Here is a 20,683-nt window from a genome sequence, read left to right as displayed (position 1 = left end):
GAGCTATAAGTATACGAAAGCTCAAAAACAAACTAAGTGGGTGTGCATCCAACTTGCTTGCTCATGAAGACCTAGGGCATTTTGAGGAAGCCCATCATTGGAATATACAAGCCAAGTTCTATAATGAAAAATTCCCACTAGTATATGAAAGTCATAACATAGGAGACTCTCTATCATGAAGATCATGGTGCTACTTTGAAGCACAAGTGTGGTAAAAGGATAGTAGCATTGTCCCTTCTCTCTTTTTCTCTCATTTTTTATCTGGGCCTTTTCTCCTTTTTTATGGACTCATTTTTTTATTTTTTTTATTTTTTTTCGTCCAGAGTCTCATCCCGACTTATGGGGGAATCATAGTGTCCATCATCCTTTCCTCACTGGGACAATGCTCTAATAATTATGATCATCACACTTTTATTTTCTTACAACTCAAGAATTACAACTCGATACTTAGAACAAAATTTGACTCTATGTGAATGCTTCCGGCGGTGTACCGGGATATGCAATGACTCATGAGTGACATGTATGAAAGAATTATGAATGGTGGCTTTGCCACAAATACAATGTCAACTACACGATCATGCAAAGAAATATGACAATGATGGAGCATGTCATAGTAAACGGAACGGTGGAAAGTTGCATGGCAATATATCTCGGAATGGCTATGGAAATGCCATGATAGGTAGGTATGGTGGCTGTTTTGAGGAAGGTATATGGTGGGTGTATGATACCGGCGAAAGGTGTGCGGTATTAGAGAGTCTAGCAATGGTGGAAGGGTGAGAGTGCATATGATCCATGGACTCAACATTAGTAATAAAGAAATCATATATTTATTGTAAAAATCTACAAGTTATCAAAGCAAAGTATTATGCGCATGCTCCAAGGGGGATAGATTGGTAGGAAAAGACCATCGCTCGTCCCCGACCGCCACTCATAAGGAAGACAATCAATAAATAAATCATGCTCCGATTTCATCACATAACGGTTCACCATACGTGCATGCTGCGGGAATCACAAACTTTAACACAAGTATTTCTCAAATTCACAACTACTCAACTAGCATGACTCTAATATCACCATCTCCTTATCTCAAAACAATTATCAAGTATCCAACTTCTCATAGTATTCAACACAGTCATAAGAGAATTTTATTATTAATCGTGTATGCCTAGCATATAAGGATTATTTAAGCAAATTGCCATGCTATTTAAGACTCTCAAAATAATCTAAGTGAAGCATGAGAGATCAATAGTTTCTATAAAAACAAATCCACCACCGTGCTCTAAAAGATATAAGTGAAGTGCTAGAGCAGAACTATATAACTCAAAAGATATAAGTGAAGCACATAGAGTATTCTAATAATTTCCAAATCATGTGTGTCTCTCTCAAAAGGTGTGTACAGCAAAGATGATTGTGGTAAACTAAAAAGAAAAGACTCAAATCACACAAGACGCTCCAAGCAAAACACATATCATGTGGTGAATAAAAATATAGCTACAAGTAAAGTTACCGATGGAAGTAGACGAAAGAGGGGATGCCTTCCGGGGCATCCCCAAGCTTTGGATTTTAGGTGTCCTTAGATTATCTTGGGGGTGCCATGGGCATACCCAAGCTTAGGCTCTTGCCACTCCTTGTTCCATAATCCATCAAATATTTACCCAAAACTTGAAAACTTCACAACACAAAACTTAAAGTAGAAACTCTCGTGAGCACCGTTAGCGAAAGAAAATGAAAGACCACTTCAAGGTACTGTAATGAATTCATTATTTATTTATATTGGTGTTAAACCTACTGTATTCCAACTTCTCTATGGTTTATAAACTATTTTACTAGCCATAGATTCATCAAAATAAGCGAACAACACACGAAAAACAGAATCTGTCAAAAACAGAAGAGTCTGTAGTAATCTGTAGCTAGCGCAAGATCTGGAACTCCAAAAATTCTAAAATAAATTTAAGGACATTAGGAATTTATCTATTAATAATCTAAAAAAAGAATTAACTAAATATCACATTCCAAATAAAAATGGCAGCAGTTCTCGTGAGCGCTAAAGTTTCCATTTTTTACAGCAAGATTAACATGACTTTCACCAAGTCTTCCCAACGGTTCTACTTGGCACAAACACTAATTAAACACAAAAAACAACCAAAACAGAGGCTATATAAATTATTTATTACTAAACAGGATCAAAAATCAAGGAATAAAAATAAATTGGGTTGCCTCCCAACAAGCGCTATCGTTTAACGCCCCTAGCTAGGCATAAAAGGCAAGGATAGATCTAGGTATTGCCATCTTTGGTAGGCAATCCATAAGTGGCTCTCATAATAGATTCATAAGGTAACTTAATTTTCTTTCTAGGAAAGTGTTCCATGCCTTTCCTTAATGGAAATTGGAATCTAATATTTCCTTCTTTCATATCAATAATTGCACCAATTGTTCTAAGGAAAGGTCTACCAAGAATAATAGGACGTGAAGGATTGCAATCTATATCAAGAACGATAAAATATACAGGCACATAATTCCTATTTGAAAAAATAAGAACATCATTAATTCTTCCCATAGGTTTCTTAATAGTGGAATCCGCAAGGTGCAAGTTTAAAGAGCAATCATCAAAATCACGGAAACCTAACAAATCACACAAAGTCTTTGGGATCGTGGAAACACTAGCACCCAAATCACACAAAGCATAGCATTCATGATCTTTAATTTTAATTTTAATAGTAGGTTCCCACTCATCATAAAGTTTTCTAGGGATAGAAACTTCCAACTCAAGTTTTTCTTCATAAGATTGCATCAAAGCATCAACGATATGTTTAGTAAACACTTTATTTTGGCTATAAGCATGAGGAGAATCTAGCACGGATTGCAACAAGGAAATACAATCTATCAAAGAGCAATTATCATAATTAAATCCCTTAAAATCCAAAATAGTAGGTTCATTAGTATTTAAAGTTTTGATCTCTTCAATCCCACTTTTATCAATTTTAGCATCAAGATCTAAAAACTCTGAATTCTTGGAACGCCTTCTAGGTAAAGGTGGATCATATTCAGTCCCATAATTATCAAGATTCATATTGCAAAACAAAGATTTAATAGGGGACACATCAATAACTTTTAGATCTTCATCTTTATTATCATGGTAACTAGAAGAACACGCTCTTATGAAGGAATCTTTCTTAGGACATATCCTAGCGGTTCTTTCTTTGCACTCGTCAATGGAAATTCTCATGGCTTTGAGAGACTCATTGATATCATGCTTAGGTGGAATTGATCTAAGTTTCAAATAATCAACATCAATAGAAATTCTATCAATGTTCCTAGGCAACTCATCAATCTTAAGCAATTTTTATTCAATCAAAGCATTGAAATTCTTTTGCGAAGTAAGAAATTATTTAATATTAGATTCAAAATCAGAGGGCATCTTATTAAAATTTCCATAAGAATTGTTGTTGGAATTACCATAATTATTAGAGGAATTACTAGGACTAGCACATATGCCCGTGCGTTGCAACGGGGAAAATTGATGTTTTACACAAGCATAATGTCCCATAGCATCGGATTCATTATGAAGAACATGTTGCAACGCAGCATCGTCCTTCTACAAAATGAACAAAAAATACGTTGCAATTTAGTCGTGTTCATAGTTTCTTTGCGGGGCGTAATGTCCCACTGATTTCATTTAAATACAATCCTTTTTAATGGCATTTAAGTATGATCCTTTCATTAATTACCATGAAGTCCTCACCCGTTTTAGTCGGGAATCAAATCCTTCCTTTTTTAATTTAGTATCCCCAACACATTAAGGCCTATAGAACTTTTCTTTTAATTATCCTACCTTTTTACCTCAAATCCTTCATCTAGAATTTATTAAGACCACGATCTTTCTAATAGTTATTCCACCGATTTACCCATAATCCTTTCTTTAATTAGCCACACTTTTACATATTATATTTAAGCCCACAATCCTTCCTTTATTAGCTCATTCTCTTAATTAGCTCTCCCTAAACATGAGCCTTGGACCTCACCCTTCCCCATCTACAGGAACGAAGGGCGATTTGTGCGAACCCCGGGCTCTCCACCTCGTCGTTGCCGAATCGGCGGCTCCCTCGCCCACCGCCGGACGCTCCGGCGGCGGGAGGACGGGGGAGGCCCGATTTGCAACGTGTACATAGAGTAGGCGATCCTAGGGAGCCAGCCGGTGGCGTCGTGCAGGCGGCGGTGTGACTGGATCGGCTTTTTGCAGGTGTTGGTCTCCCCTTCGACGGCGAAGTTCCGGTGGAGCTCCACGGTGTACTAGCTCCTTTCTTCGTGCTCGCTGCTCGGTGGAGAGGCCATGCACGGTTCCCCCGTGTCGGAGATCGAGGGATGGCGATTCTGGCGGTTGAAGATCTGGAGAAGGAAGGCGATGCGGAGCGGTGCGATGACGACGACGTCCATGGGTGTAGGTCCTCGGGGACCATTGATCGGAGACTTCCCGTTTCGCCCGGGGGCTGCTTCGATCCAAGGCGTCAGCGAGCAGCGGCGAATGACGCGTCACCGGCTCGTCCACGGTGCCGGCGTAGTCGGGTTGCATAGGGGCTTGGTTGTAATTTCCTTTTCTGTGTGGACCTTTCAGTAATTTGGCCATTTTAATGTCAACTCCTTTTCTCGCAAAAAAATAAATAAACATGATGACTACCACTCGTATATTTAGAGTGAGTTGGGATTCGTAAATATGAAAGGTGCATAAGTCTTTGGTTGTTACAGCTAAGAGATAGACAGGAGGTCTTGTGTTCAATTCCCACAATGTTGATTTATTTTGACCCAATTATTTTTCACGGTCTCTCTATGAAAGCCCATAAAAGGGCCCATCAACATACAAGTAACTGGCCCAGATCGCTTAACGTGTGTAAACCAAACATAAAGGACTAAACCAAACCAAGAATACCTATTTCCTTTAATAGTAGGTATAGATAAGGCCTAGGATTAAAGTTTCCTCCATACGCGTTGTTACCAAAATTGTTCCTACCAAAAAAAATTCACATCCATAGATTCATTATTATTCTCAATCAAAGTAGACAAAGGCATATCATTAGGATCAGAAGAAACACTTTTATTAGAAAATAATTTCATAAGTTCATCCATATTTCCACTCAAAACATTAATTTATTCTATCGCACTTTCTTATTAGTAGATATTTTAGTGTGCCATTGAGAATAATTAACCATAATATTATCTAGGAGTTTAGTAGCTTCTCCTAAAGTGATTTCCATAAAAGTGCCTCCCGCGGCCGAATCTAAAAGATTTCTAGAAGCAAAATTCAATCCGGCATAAAAAAATTGTATAATCATCCACAAATTCAAACCATGAGTAGGGCAATTACGTATTATTAATTTCATCCTCTCCCAAGCTTGTGCAACATGTTCATGATCAAGTTGCTTAAAATTCATAATATCGTTTCTAAGAGAAATGATCTTAGCGGGAGGGAAATACTTAGAGATAAAAGCATCTTTGCACTTATTCCACGAATCAATACTATTTTTAGGCAAAGACGAAAACCAAGCTTTAGCACGATCTCTAAGCGAAAAAGGAAATAGATTCAATTTAACAATATCATTGTCCACATCTTTCTTCTTTTGCATATCACACAAATCAACGAAGCTATTTAGATGGGTAGTGGCATCTTCACTAGGAAGGCCGGAAAACAGATCTTTCATGACAAGATTCAGCAAAGCAGCATTAATTCCACAAGATTCAGCATCGGTAAGAGGAGCAATCGGAGTGCTAATGAAATCATTGTTGTTGGTATTGGTAAAGTCACACAATGTACTATTATCTTGAGCCATCGTGACAAGCAAGCAATCCAACACACAAGCAAACAAGAAACGGGCAAAAAGAGGCAAATAGAGAAAGAGAGGGAGGATAGAGAGAGAGAGGGCGACTAAAACGGCAAGGGTGATGTGGGGGAGAGGAAAACGAGAGGCAAATGGCAAATAATGTAATGCGGGAGATAAGGGTTTGTGATGGGTACTTGGTATGTTTGACTTTTGCATAGACCTCCCAAGAAACGGCGCTAGACATCCTTCTTGCTACATCTTGAGCACTTGCGTTGGTTTTCCCTTGAAGAGGAAAGGGCGGTCTAGCAAAGTAGCGTAAGTATTTCCCTCAGTTTTTGAGAACCAATGTATCAATCCAGTAGGAGGCTATGCGCGAGTCCCTCGCACCTGCACAAAACAAATAAATCCTCGCAACCAATGCGATAAGGGGTTGTCAATCCCTTCACGGTCACTTATGAGAGTGAGATCTGATAGATATGATAAGATAATATTTTTGGTATTTTTATGATAAAGATGCAAAGTAAAATAAAAGGCCATGAAAATAACTAAGTATTGGAAGATTAATATGATGAAGATAGACCCAGGGGCCATAGGTTTCACTAGTGGCTTCTCTCGAGAGCATAAGTATTTTACGGTGGGTGAACAAATTATGGTTGAGCAATTGACAGAACTGAGCATAGTTATGAGAATATCTAGGTATGATCATGTATATAGGCATCACGTCCAAGACAAGTAGACCGACTCCTTCCTGCATCTACTACTATTACTCCACACATCGACTGCTATCCCTATCTTGTTAAGTTCATAAGAACAGAGTAACGCCTTAAGCAAGATGACATAATGTAGAGGGATTAACTCATGCAATATGATGAAAACCCCATCTTGTTATCCTCGATGGCAACAATACAATACGTGCCTTGCTGCCCCTATTGTCACTAGGAAAGGACACCGCAAGATTGAACCCAAAGCTAAGCACTTCTCCCATTGCAAGAAAGATCAATCTAGTAGGCCAAACCAAACTGATAATTCGAAGAGACTTGCAAAGATAACCAATCATACATAAAAGAATTCAGAGAAGATTCAAATATTCATCATAGATAAACTTGATCATAAACCCACAATTCATCGGTCTCAACAAACACACCGCAAAAAGAACATTACATCGAATAGATCTGCACAAGAGAGGGAGAGAACTTTGTATTGAGATCCAAAAAGAGAGAAGAAGCCATCTAGCTAATAATATGGACCCGTAGGTCTGAGGTAAACTACTCACACTTCATCGGAGAGGCTATGGTGTTGATGTAGAAGCCCTCCGTGACCGATGCCCCCTCCGGCGGAGCTCCGGAACAGGCCCCAAGATGGGATCTCGTGGATACAGAAAGTTACGGCGGTGGAATTAGGGTTTTGGCTCCTTTTCTGATCGTTTGGGGGTACGTAGGTATATATAGGAGGAAGAAGTACGTCGGTGGAGCAACAGGGGGCCCACGAGGGTGGAGGGCGCGCCTGGGGGGTAGGCGCGCCCCCCTACCTCGTGGCCTCCCTGTTGGTTGCTTGACGTAGGGTCCAAGTCTCCTGGATCATGTTCAGTGAGAAAATCACGTTCCCGAAGGTTTCATTCCGTTTGGACTCCGTTTGATATTCCTTTTCTTCGAAACCCTAAAATAGGCAAAGAAACAGCAATTCTGGGATGGGCCTCCGGTTAATAGGTTAGTCCCCAAAATAATATGAAAGTGGAAAATAAAGCCCAATAATGTCCAAAACAGTAGATAATATAGCATGGAGCAATCAAAAATTATAGATACGTTGGAGACGTATCAATAAGCTGCAAACGCCACACATTATCACAAATTCAAATAAAATGTGAGATTGTTCGATGTATAGTATGGTTTAGATTGTTCAACATTTAGCTGTGAGTTGCAAACGCCATGCATTATCACATTATGGTATAACATGTGTAAAACCACAACACGCGTATCATTGCTATATTAATGCATGCATATGTTTAAAACACTATGATGTCCTATTCAAATATATGAATCCACTTTCATATCAAATTATGATCTTTGTTAGTCTCTTACACCCACACAATCCTGTAACCTTTGTAGCTACCACTAACTTTCTCTCGTGCATGCACACGCCCTCCTCGCCCTCCCCCTCCCTCAGCATTCTATCCATCGCGCACATTCATTTTTTATTTCTTTAGGTCGTTCTCCCACAGTCTCCACAACTCCTTTCCGACACACACCGATCGATAAACCTCTCCAGCGATGTCTGCCTACAACATACACACGCACCTTTAATCTCCTCCTTTATGTGTCCTTGCCTCGTGTCTCTCATACGGTCCCACACACATGTAAACTCTCGCCCCTCTTTTCATCGATCTCACAACCGCACACTCCTCCCCCTATCTAGCTAATAGCTAGGCCTCTCGCACCACCTCCTAGCTCCATTCTCTCTCTTTATCCATCTCACCGGGCCTTATTTGCCTCTAACAAATGGACGTACACCGACTGATCTCCCTCTATACATATAGCTAGCTACGTCCTTATAAATCATTTTTCCCCACACGTCGATCGATCTACCTCATTAGTTATGTCTCTCCCTTCCTCTGACAAACAACAATTGATCTACCGATCTAGTTAGGTTTTCTTAGCAAACACATGGTTCCCCCTCATCATCAATGGATGTGTCCCGACAGATCTAGCATGCACAGGCACACACAGAAACACATCCCCACTCTTATTGATAATATTGCAGTTCCACCCTCTGTTTGTCTAGTAGGCCTCTCCCACCATCTTCGAGAAGCAAATCCATCACCCATCCAGCACTCTACCCCTCTCCCTCCCTCTCTCTCTCTCTCTTTCTCTCTCTCTGTCCCATCCTATTTCCCATCCTTCAGTTATGTATGGATGTCGACTGATCTCCCTCAAGACATAGCTGGGTCTCTCCTTCTCAACACATATACGAGTCGTTCTACCTCTATAGTTAGGCCTCTACCTACCCCTACCCCCCCTCCCACACACACACACACACTGATACACCGAGCGCTCTAGTCATGTCTCCCTGCCACACACAAACTTGACCTGTGCCCTCTGATGTTCCGGTAGGTCAGTTGCCCTATATCTTTGACTTGCACACACACACAGTTTCGATGGCTCTCTTCATCGATCTCCCACCCACCCACTTGATCCTCTCTTCGACTCTATCGATATCTATGACCCCTCCCTCTCTTTTCATGGATCGCCCGACCCTCTATATATGATATGGATAGGCCTCCATTTCACACACATTACATGCAAAAATTTATTTGCGATGTCATCGCCACATATTCCCACAAATAGATTCACGAAATCAACCTCCCCCCCAAAACAAAAAACACTCACGAACGCACAAGCCATTTGTCTAGGTTTGTATCTCTCACACACACCCACGTAGGTGGGGGTCGTGCACGAAGAGAAGAGGTGCACACACGGCGCACGTACTCCCGTCTCTTTCCCAACCACACCCACGCGGGTACACGGTGGAGCTCATTTCTGTACGAAAAGGCAGCCCACGTGGTAATTTGGCACGTGTACTGGTTGTCCACTAGATGGAGGGAGGATCGTGTACCACGGGTGAACAAACAAATTGCGACTTGACGTGTTATGTTAAAAAAGAGGCAAACCATGTGGGGGCTACCTTAGAGGCAAGGCTCTATACACTGGAGTACTTTTGATGTGTCCCGTCAACTCACAGAACAAGGAGAAGCTTGCTTAGTACGCCATCTCCCCTGCCCACGGGCGCGGTGGCTCGCAGGATGAGGTGAAGCTTGCTTACTAGTAGTAGTACTGTCCACCTTACGCCCGCTCCCTCGCCCATGCGCGCGGTGGCTCGCAGGACGACGAGAAAATTTTACTACTCCCTCCGTTTACTCCTCGTCCCTACTACCTTGGTTAGAGAGATTATCATATTGTTTGGAATATATATGTCCTTTAGTAGATTTCAATTTGAACTACTAGTACATACTCCAAACACTTATGTATATAGATGTATTTTAGAGTGTAGATTGACTCATTTTGCTCCGTATGTAGTCCATATTGTGGCCCTGTTTGGTTCATAAGTCCTAGCACTTTTTCTAATCCCAACTAAAAAGTCCCTACTCCTTTACAAGTCCCTCCATGTTTGTTTTTAGGGATTAAAAAGTCCCTAGTCCCTCCCTAGAGGTTATTGAATGACCATGTTACCCCCAGTATACAGAAAAATAACAACCAAACCACACCATGGGGCGGCGGGGCAATGGGTGCAGGGAGGGGCATTGTTGGAAAAGTACCAAAAAAGACTCTATTTGAGAGTCTTCTTCATTAAGCCCCAAAAAGCAAGTTTTAGTCCCTAGTAGTCCCTCCTGTTTGGTTAAAAAGTCTCTAAGAGGGACTTTTTCTAGTCCCTACACTAAAAAGTCCCTGGAAACAAACACCCCCTGCATAAAGTTGAGAAACTTATTTTGGAACGGAGGGAGTACATATTTGCTATGATCTTTCAATCATTGAGATGCAATAGCATGCATGTTAGTCTCCTTTGTATTTGATGAAGTGTTGCAACGGGCAACCTTGGACGCAACATACATGTAACTGAAGATGGAAGCTTCATCGCATTGTACTATCTCGCTGATAAATTACAGTACGTACTATACTATTACTTCCTCTGTTCCTAAATATAAGTCTTTCTAGAGATTTCACCATGAACCACATACAGATGTATATAGATGCATTTTAAGTGTAGATTCATTCATTTTGTTCTATATGTAGTCCACCAAGTGGAATCTCTACAAAGACTTATATTTAGGAACAGAGGGAGTACTATGTAAAGAGTTAGGTGTCGCACGGTGTCTAGAAAATATGGTGATGGTGTGAGGTGGGCCATGTAATCACTAAGCCTGCGTGTTTTCACTGCTCTTGCACTCCTCCGCCGTAAGAATGGAGAAAATTGTAATCTAGCAGCACCTCCTTTTTCTGAAAGCATGGGACTTCCAGCAGTCCTACCACCTTAGTAATAATAAACAATTAGCCATCAAATCACATAGACCCAGCAGTAAGTTGGACGGACGAAGCAACCATCACTCTTGAATCCGCTTCTCCCTTCAACGCATGCGCTAGTGAGAGGTCGTGTCCGCTCAGCCCGAGCATGAATGCGGCACCAATTCTGTGGAGCTGCACTGACCATTTCAGGCAGGAAGCGCGCGCGGGCGATGGAGGGGCTTTGGGTGGGCCAGGCTCGTCAGGAGCAGGCGTGGCAGCTCTCCGCATGTCCCTACCGGACGCCCGGAAACGAGAGGATGCACCAACTCTCGCGGCTAAAATCGTACACTACACGCCATCTCTCTGTAGGAGTAGGTCGATCTGTCGCTCTCTCTAACACACACATGCTGTTAAACACACACACACACATGCACACGCACACACAGGTTCAGAGAATAGGAAAATCGTGCGCGTGCGAAGCCACAGGAAGTTAGATACAAATGGAGTACGTACAAGAAGCGAAGAGGTGACGAATATTCCATCAAACTTGGACTGAGGAGTAGTACTCTCTTCGTCTAGGTGTTAAGTCATCTTACGGAAATCAGATATTCCCAAAATGTTTAGGCGTCGTCCATTAACTTCGCATCTCAATCCCCTCCTGACCTTGTTTGCGTTGTTACTTAGGGAGTGTTTGGATCCTTAGCAAGAACAGCATATAGCATAGCCGGGCAAGGTTAGGCATTTGGAACTGTTAAAATATGTTAGATTTTGTGGGTCAGCTAGCTTGGGTGGGCTAGAAAAACCTTGCTAGCTCAGGACAGCCAGATCGTCTCGCTTTCGACGGCAAACTTCGCGTAGTACTAGTAACATAGACTAGTAACATATGCATATTACTAGTCTAAGTTACTCACCACTATGACTATCCTAATCAATGTAACCAAATGCTCCTTACTCTGCCTTGTTATCTCCCCTGGAAACCCAATGCACGGAGTGCAACTACGCGTTGATCAGTCAAGAAATCAAAGTCGGCTTGCATGCGAGTTAATACGTCGCCCTGCATGGTAGCTAAAACGGCATCTCTTAGTTGTTTGGATTAATTGTTGTGTTTAGAGACAAAAATCAGGGCTTTGATTGGAGGAATGGCCGGTCAAGTTTCTCCTTCTCCTCCAATCTGCTTGCACCTTGGTCCCGCTGCACCTTCTAACGTGACTTATTACACCTAGATGGCGGGATTCGTACAAGATACGGTGGCACACTGACGTAGGTCGAATACAAGTGCCCAAAATTGTGTGCATGTTATAATAAGGATTCACTTAAAATAGTACGTGAGCGAACAGAGGGACCAATTGGACAGTGTTCCCGAGCAGTAGCGAGATGTGTGAGGTAACATACACCGCTGGCGCTTTTAATTTTTCTTATTAGTTTGTTTGTTTCACCCTCTGACTGGTGGGACCCAACGTACTACATGGAGAGAGGTAATGTAGCGACCCGACCTCAAACCGTCAAGTCTCTGTGCTTCAGAGTCATCCCTGGATCGGTAATGCTGACACACACAGTACTCAAAGGATTTATAATAGAGTAGCAATCAAACACTTATTACATCGAATGTCTCAAAAGAGAACTTATTACAATAAATATGGCTTATGGCCATCTAACACGATAACAACGAAAGGCTTGGAAGATAAAGTGAGTCCATCAACTCCAACGGCATAGCTGAGCTGCACGGCAACGACCTAATGAACCTTACTCCTCATGTGAAAAGTCTGCAACATAATACGTTGCGGCACAAAAACGGGTCAGCACATGGAATATGCTGGCAAAGTAGCACAGTAGAGCAAGAACAGAATAATGCTACCACTACATGCATTTTTGGCTGGTGGAAAGCACTATGGTTATAGTTTTTGCGAAAAGCCAATTTTTCCCTACAACAAAGGAATAGATTTTATTTAACTATCATGGTAGTTGAAACATCATTGAGAAGGTTCCTCCAACTCAATCCCCATTAAAAGTAATTATTAACCCAACAGTATTAATTTAGAGTGATGAGATACACATGATAATCCAAGTACTAGATACTCAAGATTGTCCATAACCGGGGACACGGCTAACCATGATTAGCTTTTACACTCTGCAGAGGTTTGCGCACTTTTCCCCACAAGACCCGATCTCCTCCATTGGATTTCTCGCATTGCCAGGTGTTTGAGAAACGGATGACCGAGACACAGTCTTTCAGAAGCATTAACTCCTTACTCCGGGCAGACCATACCAACCTACGTCCCTCTACCTGCTCATCCACCTCTTCAAGAGCTTCACGCAACTTACTCAACTATGCTAGAGCGCATAATAGCTTGTGGCTGCACACGGAAGTTTCTAGCATGAAATATCTTAGTTCCCTTTGAGCCTGGGTGGCGGACCTTAGGATTATCACACGGGTACTCCGGGATATCCTAGGATAACACTGGATTCTCCAGGTGCCCAACAAACAATCCACCCAGATGTGTATTTAAGTTTCCACCTTAAGTTGAACCATTAATTAATAATCTCACATCTGTCAAGGATTCACTCGCCCAAACCACATCTACAAGCATAGCATAGCAATATAAGCAATAAGTAGAAGTAACTCCCAAGGGTTTGATAATAACAGGGAAATAGGTTCTACCTCATCAACTACTTCCCATCCCACATGTTAATCACATCCTAATCATGCAATGTTTGAGGATTGGAGCAAATGCATAAAAACTGGGTATGAAAAGGGTATGATCAAAGTGTTACTTGCCTTGCTGATGATCCGCAAAACCTAGAGACTCGTAGTAGCACGCTTCGCACTCTGGGTGTTCTATCGCAAACAAACAATATCATACATAAGCAATCAAGCAAAGAAGCACGGGTAAAACTCAAATAAGAGACCTAACCAGAAATTTCAACTTAAGAACTCCGTTTTGCAAAAAGAATCAAATCAAACGGAGCAACGAAACTCAAACTGCGAAAGAAACAAGATCCGATTACTAATCTGGACTAAAGTCAAATTTTACAGTACCAAAATCTTATTCAAGTTGGTTAAGCAGAAAGAGGGTTTCGAGACGAAGATCTAGGCGCTTGAATCACCTGATTCCGATAAACGAGTGAAAAGATAAACTAAAACGAAAATCGGATCAGAGATCGCGATCGAAAATAATCGTAGAAAAATCCGAGAAAAAGAAAAGTGACGAACAGACTAACGAACGAACGTCCGCTGTCTGCGGCTAACGGGTGAACACCGTTCTTTAAAACGAATGTACGGACGAACGTCCGCTAGATAAACTAAACCGAGAAAACCGACGAACCGATCTACTAAAAAAACAAACCTAGGGTTTTTAAAAAAAACCAGATCGGTTTTTCTCTCAAAACCGACGGCGGCGTGGCGACTACCTTGGCGGGGCTCCGGCGGTCTCCACGGGGTCCAGGTGGTGCTGTGGCGCGGCGGCGGGGCAACGGCGGCAGCCGGCGGCGGCTGCAAGCGGCGGGCTCTAGGCGGCGGGGCGGCTCAGGTTGGGTGGCGGGGTGGGGGCGGCATTTATAAAGGAGGGGGGCTTGCTTGGGGGTGGGGGCAAGGCGGCGCAGGAGAGTCCCGGTCGGACTCGGCCTCGGGTGGCGGCGGCCTCCCGGTCTCCTGGAGGGAGACGAGGCGCGGGGAGGTGGGCCGGCTCGGCTGGGCTCCGGCCCAGTCGGGCACAGAAGAGATTTTTAAAAAAAAATTAATTTCACCAAAACTTAAATAAATCCTAGAAAAATAAATAAAAATAAAAAAAATTCACCGTCTAAATAAAATATTTAGAACGAGATGAACATTTTCTTGGGCGTAAAATCCAATTTTGAAAAACGTGCAATTTTTCTAATTCAAATAAAATAGCAATAAACTCCGAATAAAATCCAAATATTTGATTTTAATATTTTTCTTCCAATATTTCATTTATTTTGGAGAAGTCATATTATCTCCTCTCATATATTTTAATATGAAATATTTTCGGAGAGAAAAATAATTAAAACCAAAAATCCTCGTTTCAATATTTGATAAAACTCAAATATGAACACGGTGAAATCCCAAACTCTCTCCGAGGGTCCTTGAGTTCCTTAGAATTTCGAGGATCGCGAAACGAAATGCAGCAAAATATGATATGCATGAATGATCTATGTATAACATTCCAAATTGGAAATTTGGGATGTGACTAAGGCTGCATTATTTCTGCACCGCTTTGGATAGTCTTACCACCAAAGCCACATGACACGATTATGATTTAAATCTCAATGACTCCCACAAAAAAACACGGCATGCTTGTCACTCGAATGTAGGAATGTATAAAAGGTTATTTTCCTCTCGTTAAACATAATGGGAGGGTTGTGTAGCTGGTCAGCATGTTCGCTCATCAAACTTGAGTCTCGGGTTCGATAACTACACTTGAGCATAATTTGTGCCAGGAGGATTCTTTGACTGCTCAAAATGGATGGATACGAAGCTATACGATCAGCTGCAGCCTCAACGCTTGTTTTCTTGGGTTTGCACTCTTCACACTCTCTCCAGTATATATATACACGCTGGAGCCTCAGCGCTTATAGTTGCCCTCTTCACACTCTCTCACCCTCTCCAGATCTAAACAAGACTTCGTTGGCCTCTCTCTCTCCCCTCACTGCTGGTATGCTTGTAGTTGCTCTCTTCACACTCTCTCACCCTCTCTAGATCTAAACAAGACTTCGTTGGCCTCTCTCTCTCCCTTCACTGCTAGTCAAAGAGCCGGCAGGATCCGTCTGCCGGGAAGGGAAGGAGGCTTAACATTGTCGCCGTCAGCAAGGGAGGGAATCCACTACCGGCGCAGCTGTTCACTTTCACCCAGCGGCGGCGCAGGAGGGCCTCCGACCCCTTCTTCTTCTCTGCCGTACATAGTGTGGGCCGAACGGTCTTCGGTCGCCCACCGAACCACACCCCAAGAACCTTAAGGTATAATTTACTTATTCCACATGCATTGCTCTAGCTGCTTGTGGGATTTTTCCACTTCTGCACTCGAATCTAGGTGTTGGATCAAACAGGAAAGTAGTGGGGAAAGTTGTATACCATGAATCTAGGACGTGGTTCAAAGATGAAAGGATTGGGGGAAAGTAGTGGGAAAAGTTGTATATCATGAATCTTGGACGTGGTTCAAAAAGGAAAGGAAGGGAGAAAGTAGTGGGGAAAGTTGTATCGCATGAATCTAAGACATGGTTCAAAGAGGAAAGGGGAATGGGGGAAAGTAGTGGGGAAAGTTGTATAGCATAAATATAGGACGTGGTTCAAAGAGGAAAGGAACGGGGGAAAGTACTAGTACAGACTGTCTATCCAGCACCTACATTGGTCAAAAAGGGAAAACAATGACAAACGTAGTACGCACATCTGTAACAAACTGATCTTTTGTTTTTGGGGACAAGGCTGTAGAGTTTGAGCAGGACTAGATTTGTTGCGCTCACATAGGGAAAGGTGTCTAAAGATAACAAAATTGGGACCAACACAAATATGCTCCTTGGTTGTTTGTTCTTTGTTGCAACAGACTATGCATCAACCCAGTACATCAGTAGATGCACATGGTGCTTGTGCATCCACTATCCCCGTGCAACTCTTTAATTGTTGTTAATCTAAGGCCATGTTTGGTTAAAAACTCCCTAGTCCCTACCTCCTTGGTTCCAGGGACTAAACATGGACTAGAGGTTATTAAATGACGTGCTAAAAGACGATGTTACCCCTAGTAATGAACTAATAGAGAGAAGGTGCGATGCGTGGCAGGGGAAACTGTTGCAAAAAGTCCCAAAAAGACTCTCCCTCGGGGTCTTCTTTCTTTAGTCCCAAATGCCCACTTTTAGTCCCTAAAAGTCCCTCCTGTTTGGTTTAGATGGGACTGACACGATGTTTTTTAGTCCCTCCACCAAAATGTACCTGTAAACAAACACCCTCTAATAATGTCACTCGAAAATTGATGCAATGCCACAGTTAAAAGCAAATTACATGTTTAACGAATTTTATTGTTAATATAATCTCTCTGTTAATATTAATCAATTCCACTATTTGAGAAATGCTACGGTCTTGCTTTCTTTCCCAGTTAGATAAGGTAGATGCATCTTCTTCTTGGCTTCTGTGTCATCCACCATTATGGACCACTAGTTGTTTCCTTTGCACCTCTGTGTAAACAGGGTTATCTACTTCACCTCATTGCCATTGTGACCTTTTGTTGCACTTCACAAAACACTTTTTTTTAAGAGTGTTTTGTGCAGTTCTACCAAAATGTCACTCCGACGATGTTGCTTGATTGCTTGATCTTAGTGGAACTGTACAAGAGATCTTACTTCCTATCCGTGTTGGAAAATTTGGTTCAGATCTTCTTCTTGTGAGTTATTTGAATTTCGCGTCATGAGAGGTCAGTACTAGCCTTCTTTCACAAGATTCTACAGTGTGCTTTCATATGTTGTCCTACTTGTACGGTAATGTTGCTTGATTTTAGTGAACTGCACAAATGGAGACAAGACTTCCAATCTGTATGTGCACAGTAATATCCCATTGAGGTAACACAAGGATATTTCACAACTGTTGACCTGTATTTTGCCACTTTCATCAAAAAATTAATGTCATTGTTTAGTGCTATACTTGTGCAACCTAATTGACATGCCAAATCTTACATTGAAGGAGAAGCTTGTCTGTTATTGAATTAAGTGATGAAGGGGAAGAACAAGTGGAAGAAAAACAAAAATCAACTCCCAGTGTTGTAATGAAGCACTGGAACTGTGATGACACAAGTATTGATATAGTTTTGCATCTCAATTTATTGCTATGGCTGGAACGAGCAATTGTTTTGCCACTGATTTGATGCCTCTCTTAATGTAATACGTAATTATCTCTACTTGTTCAAACAGGGATCTTCTTTGAAGATACCATATATTTTAGTGGAACTGCACAAGAAGATGTTGGAAACATTAAACTAATCAAGGAGTATATAGTAAGCATGGCCACCACAGTAGATAGCAACAGATGGTTTCGGAGAAGTTCTTCATCTCTATGCTCTACACAATAAGCCTCCTGATAAAGATTGGTACTCGCCCACTGATTTCATCCATATGATTGAGCGTTGTCATCTCTATTGGTGTTGTGCTACTCTTTAGATACTGTCATCAAAAAGTGGTATTGTCCTTGAGAAGTGCTTCATCTGTGTTGTTTTAAATATTTCCTTTCCTTTTTTCGAGCAAATAGGAATGCTAGCATTTAGTTGTTCTCTTGTCTTTTCACAACAGGATCATCCTCCTCTAAAGAAGAATATGGAGTACGTGAAGTGACTAGTTCCGATTATGCCAGGATGAGGAAGCCCTGTCTATCTTCTCATCAGAAGGAGCAGTTGAAGGATGGTTACATTACCCCCCACAAGACCAAACTAACTTCAGCTCAGAAGGACTGACAAATCTCCATTTTCTTGCTGTGATGCACGAGTACAATGTTGTTCTAGGATTCTTTCCGGTGAGTTCCATTTTTCTAAAAGTGTGCTCTACATGGACCATGTAGGTGCCTGTTTAAACTGTCAATTCATAGTACAGTTTGCTTTATACTAATCACTTTTTTGTATTTGTGCAAACAGGGGTGCTCAGCTTGATTTCAATGGGAACTGCACAAAATGTTCATGAATACATCGAATCATTCACTTCCACCACAAGAAAGGAGGTGCCGCGCGAATTTGGTTGATTTTGGTGGAACTGCACAAGAAGAACAACTGGTTTATTTAGCACGAGGTGCCATGTCAATGTCCGAACTGATGGCAACCCCTGCCCATTCCACAATCGTAGGCATTTGATATTTTGGAATGGGACAACCTTGTCAAATTTTGCTAATTGATTTTAGCACGAAGACATGCGTTTGATATTTTCGAATGGGACGCCCTTTGCTATCAGCAATGTCAATACATTTTTTCTTTATTCTTTAGTTGTGAAGGAAATATTGGCTCTGACATGTGAATAGCTGAGATGCATAATCATCGATTGTTTTGAATGTTCTCTGTGAATTGCCAGGGTTGTGTATTTGATTGCAATGTACAGGAACGCTAAAAAGCTGCTCAAACTCTTTGTACTCCTTCTGTTCCTTTTTACTTCGCACATTGTGAAAGTGCATACTTTTTTCTATAAGATTGGTCAAACTAGAGATACTTTGACTGCAGACAAAAGTTGTATGCAGACTAGAAAGGACCAGAGGGAGTACATGTGAAACTGCTGCAAATGAGGTGATCACCCTGGGAATAATGCTAGTATGTATTTTTTTGCATGTTCATCCAATGCTAGTGATACAAGAATTCGAACTAATCGAAATATATTCATTCATACATGGTCGGATTTCATATAAACATGCCGAATTTCATTACATTTCATACATTCTTCAACTAAAAAGGGGTGCGCTGGAGGTATAATTAATTAACCAAAGCTACCCACTTGTGTCCGGCTGAGCCGAACAGAAGCTTCAATGACTTAACTGCAACTGTGGTTGCGTAACTGACATGTGGCCCAGATGCCTGTTGGGCCCACGCGTCAGTCAGCCAACTGCACCAGCAGTTAAGTAGAAGCAGCGTCCTTCTCCAACATAGCTCTCCGACTCCACGTCGCCGCCAAGAAGCTAACCGGCCGTCAGTGGCCAACCCGCCTAGGTTGTCATAGCGATTAGGGAAACTAGGAGCCCAATGATCAGGATCCCCACATGACAAACACCTTTCTTCTTGTCATTCTTCTTCTTGAAGTTCGTGTGTTGCACATCCTTGTTCTTCCCATCAAACTTGCCCTTGTTCTTGAAATTGTGGGGCTGGAAGTTCTTCTTCTGTACCAGATTGGCACTGGATCCTCCCTCAATTCCTCGAGCACGTGTGTCCTTTGGTCTCGCCTTTTCTTCCACATTAAGAGTGCCAATGAGATCCATGAAGGAGGAAGCTTAGTGATGATACCTCCGGCAACAAACTTTTTTGGTAGCATACAACTAAAGTGCTCAAGTTCTCTAGCAAATGACTGTATCTCATGAGCTTTCTCAACCACGGAGCACTCGTCAATCATCCTGTAATCATAGAATTACTCCATGATGTACAGCTCAGTGCCAGCAACCAGAGGGTAGCAGCGGTGGCCTTACTTGGACCCGAGCAGCGGTGACCTACCGTGTTCTACTCTTCCTGGTTTTCTGTGTGGCGCGGCCTCGTTGGCAGCGGGGAAAGGCCTCGGCGGAGCCGGCGATGTCCTCTGTCTCGTTGTCGGCTGGCGGTGCCTTGGCAGAGCGAGGGAAATCCTCCCCCTCGTTGCCGGCAGGGTGGGGCCTCGGCGGAGCCGGCGGTGTCCTCTGCCTCGTTGTTGGCGCCACGGGGCCTCGGCGGAGTAGGGCCTCGTCGACGCCAGCGGAGCGGGGACTCGTCAGAGCCGGCATTGTCCTCTGCCTCGTCCTCGGTCTCGCCAAACAGTGCCTCGCCCTCTTTGTAGGCGGTCGCAGCCTCTGCCACCTGCATGTGGTACCGCCAGCGCTCGAGGCGGCCCTCGTGGGCGGAGCGGTACGAGTCGAGCAGCGCCTCCTGCTCCGCGGCAATCTGCTCCTCCGCCTGCAGGTGCTCCTGGAGGAGATGGTGGTTGTAGGCGGCGTTGGCCTGCGCCTCCCGGAACTGCTCCTCACGCTTCTGCCTCACTATGTCCATATATTGGGCACGGGCCTCGCCGATGGTCATGGTGCAATGCACCGGCGAGGATGGCGCGGAGGAGGGGGTTGGCGCCGGATCGTCGACTACCATGTTCTCCATTGGGACGTCATCGTCCTCCGGCTGCCTGTCGGCTAGCCAGTCGGAAGCAATGGCTGCCATCTCCTTGTGGTGCGTCGTC

Source organism: Triticum urartu, chromosome 7 (assembly GCF_003073215.2).
Source record: "Triticum urartu cultivar G1812 chromosome 7, Tu2.1, whole genome shotgun sequence".
Lineage (NCBI taxonomy): Eukaryota > Viridiplantae > Streptophyta > Magnoliopsida > Poales > Poaceae > Triticum > Triticum urartu.
This window is presented reverse-complemented; position numbering follows the sequence as displayed.